The following is a 10,484-nucleotide window of genomic DNA, read 5'->3' as shown; positions in this document are numbered from 1 at the left end:
AATTCTCCATTTTCCAAGGGGTCGCCTTTATTGCACTATGGTAGACCAACACTGTGTTCTGACGTCATATAACAAACGACTACTTTGTTATAGGTCTGTTAGGTTTGGTTTCCTTAGCACAAATACACAGAAAATGTAGTTCTAATGCTCAGAGAACTAAACCTAACAAGGCCTAACCTAAGATCTTAGACATTTAGCATAACAATCAAAGTAAGTCACGGTGACGTCAGAACTCAAGGTTGCTCTACAGTTGTGCGGTATGGGATACCCTTTTTCTAGTTGGGAAATTTCAAATTTTCGAGAGAAGAAATATTTTTCGATACTGTGAAATCCTCGAATTCTACGTAATTTCCCTTTCAAGTGATTGTTTTTTCATTTCTAGAATAAAAACTGCGATTTACGAGAAATTTCATCACATCCACACAACTCCAACACCACCAAAAATATTTTCCTTGAGTTGTAAGCATAGAATAGTTAGGTTATAGAAGGGGAAGCTCGCTGCGCTTGGAAATTGCAGTTCCGTCGGTGGTCAACCGATGGCGCGGGCATCTTCTTTTGCTGCTCGCAGTAAATAGGGGGAGAGCTCTTTCGGTGACAGTCACGTGGGTTCCAAACGTCCTTATTGGTCAGATCTCTTGTATCCCAGCAAGGCTGTTACCAATGGCAAGGTTTTCTTTTTCGCTGGTTCGCTTCCAGCACCGCTGTTAGGCTGTTAGCAGTGATGCCAAAAGCAGGGAAATTTCCCTTGGTACAGGAAAATTTGAGGGTGAAAAGGGAAAAGGGAAATTTAATGAAAAATAGCTAAAAAAAAAAAGGGGAAATTTCAACTCACATTTTCGTTTCATTCTTTTAAAAAATTCGAAAATATTTTTTTTCTGCGTGTACTTTTTTCCAAATAAATAGTTAGCAACAGTAACACTTTTCAGTAAGCTTTCTTTCTCCCTGTTATAGATGACCTTGACCAGTCAGTCTTATATTTGTCGCGCTTCTTATAGTGGAACCACAAGGAAAGAAACCTGCGCAGACCCCATCGCGCTGGCGGGTGGGGGAAAAAGACAGGAGAAAGGAGCCTTCAGAGCGGCCAACGTCAGTGTTGCCAGACCTATTGATTTCTCGGTAGGATTCCATAATAAACTATTGCTATGGTACTTCCGACGGCCTGCTCAAAAACAAGTTTCCTGGTCACCTTACTTGAACATGGAGGGGAGTGGAACTCCACTCAGCCATGAAAAGTGCTGTTTGAACTGTGAAATTATGCCAAACGATGTGCTAGAACATTATTATTATTTTATTACTATTACTACATTACCATGGGCGTCCGGGAGGGGGGGGGGAAGCGTGGCCCCCCTGGAAAATGAAAGTCAACCAAAAATTATATAGTTTTCACATATAATTTCATTTCAGCTGCAATAATTTGTGTTAATTATTGCATGAATATGATACATTGAAATTTAAGCAATGTTTTTTGAGGGAACAACACTATTATTGGAGAAAATGTGCCTTCTTTGCCCCCCTGGAAAAAATACCTTCCTTGCCCCTGCCTGGAAAATATCCTGCGGACGTCCATGTACATTACCATTTTTGGATGGTTGTATTTTATCCCACCCGAAAATCTATTTCTATTTTAGTTATTTTACGTCGCTTTTGTGCCTCTACGGGTAAGTACGACAACAAGGATGAATGAAAAACTGATGAAATGAATGAAGTGACACAAACACAGTGAAACGTCCTTGCCTTACTAAGTAGAAATACTGACTTCGTAGCGTGGGCAAATTATTTTATATATGTATGTGTGTGTGTGTGTGTGTCTATTATATATTAAATGCAGCAACATAGAGGCAGCATAACTGACGAATAAAGCATGTGAGTGTTAATATCAAGAAATTTGCTAGAGAACGAAGCGGCATAGTTCAATTACAAAGGAAATAATGCACCCCCTTCCCCGTAGTTGCTTGGAACTTTCATCGGTTTGAAAATACTTAATTTTCTATCCTTAATATACTATTCTATACTTAAATACTTAATTTTCTACAAAATTATAAAGCGGCATGGACGTCCAGAAGGAAGTGCAAGGATGGTCGCCACCCCCTCCCCTTCTGGAAAATGAATGTTGAAATAAAAGTACTTATTATTTCAGACGTATGAGTTGATTTCAGTTACAGTAATTTACATCCATTTTTATAATAGGGATGTAGGAACGTGATAATTTCAAACTCACGTGGTGTTTTCTGAGAGGGCAACATTAGGATATACGGGGTAATATGCCTCGTTTACCCGTCTCATAAAAATACATTGTTTCCCCCTCGCTGGAAAAAAATCTGCAGACATCCTCTTGCCCCCCAGTGCGCACGCCTATGCCGCCCCCGAGAAGGTCGTTCATCCGCTACTATTAGATCATCGGATTTTGTAGCAGATCTTCTGGTTTCACAAGGAACAATCTCCCGATTTTTTCAAGTCTGACCTGGCAACCCTGCTCCGAGCACCGATAACGGCAGGGAAAATGCGCGAACGCTTTTGAGGGAAGGTTTTTTTCCTTGTGGTCGAGCTATAGAAAGGCCACAATGCACGAGCCGCGCTGCACCTGGAAAGAATTTGGGACGGGATTTTCATTTTTTTCTTGTTCTGTCTATCATTTCAGAACGTGTCTTAGTGGCTGTGTGTGTGACTTTGTGTGTCCTGTGTCGTTGCAAGGAGAATGGAAGATGTTACTGATAGGAAGCTACATGCAACTCCCAAAAAGGTTAGAAAACGTCGTGGGGATTTATCTGCGGATGAAAAGATATCAGGGAAACATGTGAAAAAAAATCGTATTGAGTGGCTGCCCATTACTTCACACTTTTATGATTTTCATAAATATTTAATAATAATAATAATAAAAAGTTTGTTCCTCAGGCAAAACAGGTGTGAAAAGAAAAATATTAACAGCAGGCCCCTAGCTAAGCTTTGACAATGAGTGGGTTTCAAAGTCCGACAATCATTGCGCCGCAGACGAAATTGTTTTTTGGTTTGGGGATTTTTTTCAATACATTAGTGTCTTATTTTAAAATTCAAATGTTTATTTTAGGATAATTATATTATGAAACTATGATCAGTTTCTAGTATTTTATTCAATGGGGTGGTTTGAACCCACTAAACCGCCTTATATACGGTCCTGATTAACAGTTATAGTAATACAAAGATACAGCTTCAGATGTGTTTTGAAAATCGAGGGAAATTTAGGTCGAAAAAGGGAAATTTTACACTAGTAAAAGGGAAATTCTGCATTCGGAGATTGGCAACACTGGCTGTTAGTGTCTGGTGGGGTGGGAAGGGATGGGATTGGTAATGCGTTTCCGCCACCGCAAAGTTCTTCCGAATCTTTTACATAAGATTGCCTTTCCTACGTAATTGTCAACAAATTCTCTGAGTGTTTATTTGAAGGCGAAATTGGGAAAGTAAAATGTAGGCATTTTTAACTGGTGCCTGAATTTTCAAATTCAGTCCTCAAGAAACTTTTTTTTTAAAAAAAAATATTTCATTTTCGCTTGTGGAAATTTCCATTAACACATTGGAAATAACGAGTTCCAATAAATTCTTGAGATTTACTTGAAAGTAAGACTTCGACCATATCACTAACTCTAAACCCCATGGTTTCAACTGTATCGCCATTATTTTCATTTATCAGTCGTGGCGAAATCTGAAACGTTATTAAAGGTAGTAACAGCTTTTCGAAGACACCCTTCTGACTTTTTAAAACATGTCTCTTTTCTCCTTTTCTTCTAGCCTTTCGGAATCCTGATTCAAATTTACGAAATTTCTTTCGTTCCCTAGATATTTAATTGCTTCATATAATTCCGATTCTACGCATTCGCACACACTATAGTCGAACCACGAGCAAAACAACCTGGGCAGACCCGCGACTCCTGTGCACCGTACCCCCGCGAGTTAGGGAGGGGGAGAGTGGACCATGCTTCCTTATGGCCCGAGGTGGAGGGAAGAAGGGTAGCTGCGTGGGGACATTTCGTTCCAAGTGTTTTTTTTTTCCTTGTGGTCGATATACTGTCTCAAACAAGAATGACTTGAAAATTGTTGGCACTCTGACGTAGTTGTAACATCTGGCAAAATGCCCCTTCCCCGTCTGCGGGAAACTTCATTCTTCTAACTAAGCAATTTGCACTGGAATTCCAAATGATAAGAGCCCTCAGCAGCACTGAGCAAAAAGAAAAAAATGACGATAACTCATAACTGAAGTACAAACTGGTGGCGGCGAATTCGATGCACCGGCGCAACAATCATTTCTTGACTGCAACAATCTTTACTCGCCCCCCCGCACATGAAATGAAAATGAAGTGAGTAACATGATTCACATAATGTTTGTCTCACTTTACTCGAAATAAAATCATTTCTTTAAGATAGGGTGACCATTCCCGTTTCGATATTACACAAAAAACCACTATTTATCTCGTTTTATAAAGTCAAGGAGTTAGCTTGAAAACCAAGTATAAATTTGAGCGACACTCTTAAAAAGAGTGAATTCCTGTGTCTTGACAGAAATTCAAAAGATAAATCCCGCGTTCTGTGTTATATATTGATATGTGATGCAACTTTTTCGGGGAGCTTTATTAACGGTTAGTGAAGAATAAAGTTGTTCTCAAGAAGATTGGTTCTTCTGCACTCGTCAACTTAAGCGTAGGACTAACATCAAAGGTTGATCAGAAGAGTCCAGAAACAAACACTATGTAGTCAAACCGAGATTATAGAAATTAATAGCTCTTGACATCGAGAGATCATACGTATTTTAAATAGATATTGTTCATGATGTATCATTTATGTGATCCATAAATAATAAAAAAAGGTAAAGTGCTCCCCTGTACCATGAAGGCGTATAGGGTTGTGGAGTTAGGGCCCCACACTTTCTTGATATCGGCTGAAGCTTGGAGTGATGGGATCAGCAGCATGCTCCTGGCCGCCTCCCCCCCCCCCCGAGTTTCCTCCAAGGTTCCACTCTATACAACTCCAGGTTTCCACTCTATACAACGCTGGGTGAGCGCCGGAGCCGCATGAACAGGTGGAAAGAGTCCCGGTTCTCCCCCGCCGGGGATCGAACCCGGGCCCCTAGCATGGTAGTCAGACGTCATACCGACTTTTTTATATATAATAAAGGAATACCCTATTTGGTGGTCTCCCCCGTCATTCACACACTTTTTCTCAACATTCGTACATATCAGTTTTTCTCTATATTCTCGGTTTTCTCAGTTTACGGACAACACAAACATCCAAGTCCTAGTCGAGATTCGAACCCTGGACCCCTGGCTTCGTAGCGCGCTGTGCTAACCACTCCGCCACGGAGGCCGACCACCGACTGAGCTACCGCGGCTACTATAATAAACAATAATAATAATAATAATCCGTTAATGACAATAATTTTATAATTAGGCCTAACCAATGTTTCAGGAGGGAGTAAAGAAACCGCCTTGGAATGTCCCGTTTTTGGGTCAAAATATTATAGTAACCCTACTTTAAGAGCAACATCAAAACGTAGTTGACCATGTTTCTATGTTTAAATTTTTGCAGCTTTTAAAAATTACGATGATGAAATCCTATGAGCAATACTTGTAGTTTCCTCGACCACTATAAATTTTTAATTCACCATGCTCCTAAAACTTGTACAATTATTGCTTTCTTTATTTTATGATATTTTATTTTATTCCTTTGAAAAGTGTCAATTGTCAATTCAACCCGTATGTGGAGTGAGTTGACTATATGTTCGGGGTCAGTTGACAATACTAGTAATTCTACCTTTGAAATGGTTTGGAATATTTCAAACAATATACTGCCTTAAAATTACAAATTACAGAAATCCGGATTTTATCCGAAATCCGGATAGTATATTTTCCGAATCCGGATTTCAAAATATCCGGAATCCGGATTTATTTGGCCATCCCTAGTGTGAACCCTCATCTATCACGCATATCGTAGCTATTTGACATGTTTGCATTAAAAGGAAATTACATGTTTTTTAAGAGATATTCACGATTCACAGGATTCCTGTAGCCTATCCCTATCTTACTAGGCTACATGTTTTCGCTCTCAGACAGATGGCAGTGTCAACATATAGGTTAGAAATGTTATGTACATACATACTGATTAATATATTTACAACATTAATGTACATAATGTCCTTCTCTAGAGAACATTTTTAAATTCCACCTATGGGTCTGCCCCCACCCCCCCTTCCAGAAAATCCTGGGTACGGACCTGACCCGTGCCGTACCTACCAACCTACTGCTGGCCTCACTCCTACCAGAAGTTGGATATCTTCCAATCAGTTACGGGGTGAGGTGTGAATTGAAATTGAAATTGAAATCGTAATTTTGGGTGCGTCAGGACTTAGGTTCTTTTGCATCCGTCGCATTATACGGAGCCCAGCTCCTTACCATATATAAAATATAACTAACATAACAATACTGTAATGTCAGAGGGCTAACATATTCTTACTTGTGTTAAAAGCTGAGGCTGTAAAGCGACTCTCAGCACACATAAGGACAAAACACAGGGCAACACACGTACAGCCCTACAAGGAAATATACTAGCTGTAGATTTATAGCCACAGTCTCGTTAGTCAGCAAAATGCAGTCCACGGTATATTACGTGAAAGTGAGGTTGGCAATTGGGTGTACTATATAGAAGGGCCACCCCTTACACTTCGGGGTGACATATGGTCAGCACGACCAACCCCAGTCATCATCGTAGGTTTTCATGACCAGTTTACACTACTCGTTTGTTCAATTTCCCCACGATACTGGGTGGCCACCTGCCACGTACACTGACCGAAGGAGATACGTCCAGACGCGTGCCCAATGGGTAAGAAAAAGGGGGGTTGGCGTTGGTGGGTGTCAAAATATAGTACAGAACTACTAAAAAAATAAGATGCAACCCCTTTCGAAAATCCTGAACACACCATTGAGAACCAAGAGAAAGCCTACGTCACGCAGAGAACTGCAAAAGGTGGAACTGCTCCGACGAAAAGCGCCAAGAGTGGTTAGCGCGATATAAGAGCACGAGCGAGGTTTTGGCAACTGATACGTAGCACGTTCGAGTTGTTCTTTGGTTTGAACTCTGATCAGGATGTGAGGTACATTTATCCTATTTTTGTGTAAATTATTGAGAGTGTATAATATGTTCATTTATAATGTAAATTGAAGGTATCATTTATGTCATGTGTTTTGTATATCGAACTGGTTAACTTTTCTCGTACAGGGTGTACAGGTTAAAAAATTTGTAGTCAAAATTTCGTACCCTGAGTTGAGTAAAATTTTAATACGCATACAGAATTTTTGATTGGAAAGGGGGGCGAGATGTCACAGTATCCAGTGACATGTGAAAAAACACCGTTCGATATTAATCATTTTTGTTTATTGATTCATATTATGTTTAAATGTAAAGTGCGAGGTTTGGTTTATTTTGTGGAAGAATTGGTATCCGCGCCAGACGTCGGGAATTGGGAGACGGATTTTCTCGGTAACAGCCGAACTGTCAATACGGCAAAGTACATGGCATATTTGCACCAAAGCGGGTCGTCACGGAGAAAGGATGAACTTATTTTCGTCGGGACCAACGGAGAATTCGCCGCGGGAGGGCAAAACTACTTTTCACGGATGACCAGGATAATCAGCTGGAGCCCAAGCTAGCAAGAACCGAGAATACGCCTTGTGACCGCATTTCGAGACAATGGACCAGAGGTCATTTCCATCTCTTCGGAAACCCAAGCCAAGCCACTCTAACGTGTTTTCAACGGACAATATTGAATCTGATATAAATCTGCAGGACTTCGAGTTCACCACACAGTTTTACCCGGATTTTGTAGAGAGAGCATCTCCGCGCTACACTCTCACGTGACTATTGTCTTGTCTCCGTGGACTTTGCTTTTCTTGCGTACTATGAGCGAGTTACCGATAGTGAGTTTACCAGTGTGCACTTTATTCTGTGAAGCATTTCACAGTGGTTTGCTTTTTACCAAGCTTGGACTACCATAAAGATGGCGGGCTAAAAAGATATAGAAGGGAGCCGTCGCCTTCCCCGACGCCTGCAACGATGCACCGCCACCAACAGCCGACACCAAAGCCAACGCCAAGACCAACGACCGACACGCAGCGCCGCGAGGCCAAACATTGCCCGACGACCAGAAGGACGTTTCCAGTTCGACGTCCAACAGAAGCCCGTTACCAGAGAGAGAGAGAGAGAGAGAGAAAAGGATGACTCCAGATCAACGGCCGACAGAAGCCCAAGAGAAAGAGAGAGAGAGAGATGATACCAGGACGACGTTTGATTGATGCCCGACACACAAGAGAGATTCCGAACCGACACGTGAGAACGTACAGCCGACGCTTGTGAGAACAGAGACACGCGACGTTCTATGAAAGTGATAGTGCCCAATATCGACCTCGAAGAACAATTTCGCCGCAAGGGAATCGTTTGCAAATCCCCGCACCCAGGAAAGATGAACGATCACACGATGTAGCAGAGTCCGGTAGAGTATTCATCAGATGGTCTATGTCCATGTAAGCATGTATTGTTTGTACCAACGCCGTACCGTAAAAGCCGAAGTCTCATTGATTTGCAAAGTGACTCAGGGACCCCAAACCTAACTTCCGTGTCTGATATTTTTAGTAATGTTATATAAAAGGTCATTTCATGTTCATATGTAATAATTTGATTGTCTGCATTCAGAGTCAGAATCTCCATTCCATTGCGTTAATTTTTCGTGTTACTTGTCAAAGTGTGCTCCATTTTTGTGTAACCGACTGCCCCGTCGCGTCAATTAGCTTGTCAATAGTTGACCGTTTAGTCCTTTTAATTTGTGGAAAGCGTATTTTATATTTCAAGTTCGTGCGAGTGTAGTATTCTTTATTGGTTTTTGTTGTAATTTTTGCTCGCGCCGACGACTGATATTGTATTCCGGCAGCTGGAGTCGATTAAGTTTCGCATCACTATGTAATGGTGTATTTTTTCTCAATGGACGAGAGAGGCTTGTGTGTATTACCCCCGTCCGAGAAACTTGGTAAATGTCGTGCTTACGACTTGATGCGTACGTTCATTCGAACGAAAGGTTTAACTTCGCCAACCCAATTTTTTTAGATAATTGCTTTCCGAGGGCTGGCGCATATTTGATTTAAAAGAGCACACGAGCGGACAGACTAATGACCTAAATTCACGTAAAGGTTCAAATAAAAAGGAAATTGTATGTAGATTAGATCCATGATTTGTATGTACAGTATATTCACATGTGCAATTCCTCAAAAGTAATGAAGGAGAGAGAGAATGAGAGAAAGTGAGTGAGTAGGCGATGTAAACAGTTTGTTGATTCCAATACTTTTTTGTTGATACAATATATTCATATTTTTACCGTTCGTCAGTGTTATCATTTATGTTTTTCAGGTATCTGATATAATGCTGTTAGTGTATTATTGTTCGAGTCTCCATATCTAAGGTAAACCAAAAAGTGTAACATTTCAAGGTATTAATCTCCACCTCGCACTAGTACAACAATAACGACCGTCTCAGTACCGAACTAAATCTGGACCGTAAGTAAAAGTCACGACCGGTTTCCCGTACCCATAATGACGTCTGGCCCCGCGCCGGGGTATGAAAGATACGTCATTTCGGGGACCGTAAGTGTACTTATTACATTGTGACTGACGATTATTTAGCCTACTCTAGACGTATTGCGAAAATTGTTTTTGATATAATTGTTTCATTAAAAAGAGCTCAGCATTGTTTGTAATAATATAGCTATATTATATTACAATTATAGAACAGTCTATTTGTGATGTAAAAATAAAAATAATAAACAATGGGTAAGAAAAATGAGTAAATTCTTCCAACTGTAGTTGTATTTTTTCTTTAGTTTCAAACATTTATTTTACATATTATGCTGTTCATTAGATAACATGTTTGTAATCTGTAATTTTAAAGGCAGTGTATTGTTTGTAATAAAATATTCCAAACCATATCAAGGGTAGAACTACAAGTATTGTCAACTGACCCCGAACATATGGTCAACTCACTCCACATACGACGTGAATTGACATTACTGACACTCTTCGAAAATAAAAACAAACAATAACCTTACAAGTTTTAGGAGTATGGTGAATTTTTAATTCATAGTGATCGAGGAAACTAGAGGTATTGTTCATAGCATTTCGTCAATAGTAGATCCTAATTTTTAAGAACTGCAAAAACAGAAGGGTGCCTTAGAAAAATTGTTAAATGTTTCAAATTTCGCCACGACAGATAAATGGAAATAATGGCGATACACTTGAAATCATGGAGTTCATTGTTAGGAATATAGTCGAAGTCATACTTTCAAGTAAATTTCAAGAACTATATGGCATGTTTGTTATTCTGATTTAATGATACACGTGTTGCAGAAAACACATGCTGCACTCGATATTTTAAAAATGATAATGAAAATTTCCATAAGAGAACTTTAAATATTAGAAAAG

This window comes from Lepisma saccharinum, chromosome 1 (genome assembly GCF_977018435.1).
Source record: "Lepisma saccharinum chromosome 1, izLepSacc3.1, whole genome shotgun sequence".
Lineage (NCBI taxonomy): Eukaryota > Metazoa > Arthropoda > Insecta > Zygentoma > Lepismatidae > Lepisma > Lepisma saccharinum.
The sequence above is the reverse complement of the archived record's forward strand: the minus strand, read 5'-3'. Positions refer to the sequence as shown.